This window comes from Alexandromys fortis, unplaced genomic scaffold (genome assembly GCF_014885135.2).
Source record: "Alexandromys fortis isolate MF-2015 unplaced genomic scaffold, M_Fortis_MF-2015_v1.1 scaffold_50, whole genome shotgun sequence".
In the NCBI taxonomy this organism is placed as follows: domain Eukaryota; kingdom Metazoa; phylum Chordata; class Mammalia; order Rodentia; family Cricetidae; genus Alexandromys; species Alexandromys fortis.
In genome coordinates, this window is record NW_026067932.1 from 7,504,970 (window position 1) to 7,508,771 (window position 3,802).

Below are 3,802 nucleotides of genomic sequence, written 5' to 3' on the forward strand. Positions count from 1 at the left end.
TCTGCCTTCTGATTGCTGGGATTAAAGGCGTGCACCACCAACCGGCTCTGTTGTTGTTTTGAGACCAGATTTTTTTTTTTATGCAGTCCTTTAGCCTAGAATTTTGTGCTATGCAGGCCTTTAATCTCAACACTATCGGGGAGGCAGAGGCAGGTGGATCTGAGTTCAAGGGCAGCCTGGTCTACAGAACAAGTTCTAGAGAAACTCTGTCTTGAAAATACAAAAAAAAAAAAAGGGGGGGGGGCTGGAGAGATGGCTCAGAAATTAAGAGCACTGTCTACGGCCATACCACCCTGAACGCACCCAATCTCGTCTGATCTCGGAAGCTAAGCAGGGTCGGGCCTGGTTAGTACTTGGATGGGAGATGGCCTGGGAATACCGGGTGCTGTAGGCTTAAAAAAAAAAAAAGAAAAGAAAAAAGAAACTAAGAGCACTGACTGCTCTACTAGAGGACCAGGATCCAACTCCCATCACCACATAGTGGCTCAAAACTGTCTGTCTAGGGGATCTGACACCTAAACACAGACACATGCCAAACAGGCAGAGGAAACACCAATGAATGCAAAGTAAAAATAAATCATTTAAAAGGTTTCATAAAAAGAAAGAAAAAAAAAACAAAAAAGGAAAAATGCCACGAAGTACTTTTTAATCTATTCTTTTCTAAATGCTCTTTCTAATTTTGCTTCTAAAATAGCTTCTTGGAACCAATATTATTGTATTTGTGCTTAACTTTTGTTCTCATCTAAATGTGGATTTTCTGACAGTACAGAAAATTGTACTACAGAGCTAGCTCCAGGACAGGCTCCAAAGCCACAGAGAAACCCTGTCTCAAAAACCAAAAAAAAAAAAAAACAAAAACAAAAACAAAAAACCCCAGAAAATTGTAAATAATACATTGTTAAATAATAAACTAAATATTCAAATTACAAAATATTCAAAATAAAATAAATTTACATTCCTTTCAAAGGTTAAAAAGAAGCAGCTCTTTAGCTCTCTGTGTAACTGGAAACTGGCATTTGAACTTAGTCTTGCAGTCTGCAGTTCCCTATTCTCAGAACACGCAGTCGTCCACCTGAAGATGGGCTCCGGCTGCTTCAGGCTCCAGCACATCTGTTGCTTAAGACTTTTCCAAAATAATTTCTGTTGCCGCTGCGGACAGTGAACTTCTGCAAAAGAGGCTGTTGATCGGGGAGCCTCCCCGCGCAGTCCCTGCCAGTTTCTTGGGCTTGCTTCGGAGTGTCAGCGCAATCCTGACATCTGTACCAGACTCCTTCCAAGGAAAAAGCAGGCAGCGTGTCTCAGAGGCGGTCGCCTTTCGGGACAGGCCTAGCGGGTTATACACAACATAGCCAGGTTTGCGTTCTCCTTTTGGTCTGGAGTCAGGGTTTCTGGATCCTACTGTGGGGAGGGTTCATCTAAAATGGTGTGTCAAAGGCAATCACAGTCCCTGAAAAGCCCACAGCAAATACTTGGCAACTCATTTCACCAGCACTCATCAACTGCACAGGAGCCTGAGGAAGAAGGTAGCATAGCACGTCCTTAACTTAGAAATAAGGGAAAGGAAAAAAAAAACAATAAAAAAGAAAGAAAAGAAATAAGGAAAAGACAGAAAGGAAAGTAGTAAGAGGCTACTGTTTTCCTGGGGAAGACCTCCAAGATTCCACCAGATTCTGGAAAAATAAGATCCTTTCAAGGAATAGCCTTGAATGCTTTGGCACAGGAGACAACTCCCTGGACGAATACCAATGGCACAAGAGCTAAGATCAGTGATTAATAAATGGGACCTCAGCGGGGCAGTGGTCACGCACGCCTTTAATCCCAGCACTCCAGAAACAGAGGCAGGCAAATCTTTGTGAGTTTGAGGCCAGCCTGGTCTACAAGAGCGAGTTCCAGGACAGCTAGTGCTACACAAAGAAACCCTATCTCAAAAAAAACATAATAAACAAACAAACAAATAGGACCTCATGAAACTGAAAAGCTTTTGTAAGGCAAAGGTCACCATCAATAGGACAAAAGGGCAGCCCGCAGAATGGAAAAAGATTTCATCAACCTCACATCGACAGAGGGCTGATCTCTAAAATAAATAAAGAACTCAAGAAACTAGACATCGAAATACAAAATAATCCAATTAGAAAATGGGGTACAGATCTAAGCAGAATTTTCAACAGAAGAATCTCAAATGGTCGAGAAGCACATAAAGAAACGCTCAACATCCTTAGCCATGAGGGAAACACAAATCAAAATGACTCTGCGATTCCCTCTCACATCTGTCAGAAGGGCTAAGGTCAAAACCACAAGTGACAGCTCTTGCTGGGAAGGACGTGGAACAAGGAAAACACTCCTCCGTTGCTGGTGGGAATGCAAACTTGTACAGCCTCTTTAGAAATCAGTGCGGCGGGCCGGGCGGTGGTGGCACACGCCCTTAATTCCAGCACTGGGAGGCAGAGGCAGGCGGAGAAGCCTGGTCTACAAGAGCTAGTTCCAAGACAGGCTCCAAAGCTACAGAGAAACCCTGTATTGAACATACCAAAAAAAAGAAAAAAAAAGAAAGAAAAAGAAATCAGTATGGCAAAGAAATCAGTATCATACCACAAGGACACTTGCTCAGCTATGTTCACAGCAGCCTTATTTGTCATAACCAGAACTTGGAAGCAACCTAGATGTCCCTGAACTGAAAAATGGGGATGGCTAAAGAAAATGTGGTACATTTACACAGTGGAATATTAATTACTAAGTTGTTAAAAAATATGCCATCATGAAAATTTCCAGCAAATGGATGGAACTAGAAAATAACATCCTGAGTGAGGTAACCCAGAACCTGGAAGACAAATATGGTATGAGCTCACTCCTCAGTGGACATTAGCTGCCAAGCAGAGGATAACCAGGCAACAGCCACAGAGAAGCTAAGCAACAAGGAGGGCTCCGGGGGGGGGGGGGGGACTCCCCGTGAATCTGACTGTGACGGGAAAACAGAATAGACCTCACAGTGGCTGGAACGATGGCTCAATGGTTAAGAGCTCTGACCGCTCTTCCAGAGGACCGGGTTTCAATTCCCAGCACCCACATGGCAGCTCACAACCGTCTGCAACTCCAGTTCCAGGGGATCTGAAACCTCACACCAATGTCCATAAAATTGAATATATCATATACATAAAAAATAAAATAAAAAACAAAACAGACATCACAGGTGGATGGGAAGGTCTGAATGGGGACGTGGGCATGCTAGAGGTCAGGTAGGGGGAGGATGGAGGAGAGAGAGTCCTGGGAGTACTGGGAGCATTGGGAGGAACAACTGGAATCTGGGGGCACCTCTGGGATGAGCTGGAAACCTAGTGCAATCCCAGAAATCTATGAAGATGACCCTAAGATTCCTAGCAATCGGGGATACAGAGTCTGAACCAGTCATCTCCTGTAACCAAGAGAGACTTCCAGTGGAGCATTTGGTACCCAAACCCATAGATCGTTGTCTAGACAACTGTCATCAGAGAGGTTTCCTCCAGTGACTGATGGAAACAGACGCAGAGACCCTCAGCCAACCATTAGGCCTGCTTTGGGAAAGAGGCGGAGGAAAAGGTCGTGGGAGTTCAAACACTGATGGGATCAAGCCCGGACACCTTTAACCCCAGCACTCAGGGAGGCAGATGCAGGTGGATCAGGCGGATCTCTGTGAGTTCAAGGCCAGCCTGGTCTACAAGATCTAGTTCCAGGACAGGCTCCAAAGCTAAAAAAAAAAAAAAAACCTGTCTTGAAAACACACACACAAAAGAAAAAAAAAAAAACAAAGAGAGAGAGAGAGAGAGAG

General features: G+C 44.2%; 1 non-coding gene across 1 annotated transcript; it reads left to right on the forward strand.

Annotated features, from left to right (window-relative positions):
• Positions 1-275: 275 nt before the first annotated feature.
• On the forward strand, positions 276-394 carry LOC126503866 (5S ribosomal RNA). Its single transcript, XR_007592437.1, has one exon. It is a non-coding gene; the product is annotated as a 5S ribosomal RNA (ribosomal RNA).
• The last annotated feature ends 3,408 nt before the right edge of the window (positions 395-3,802 follow it).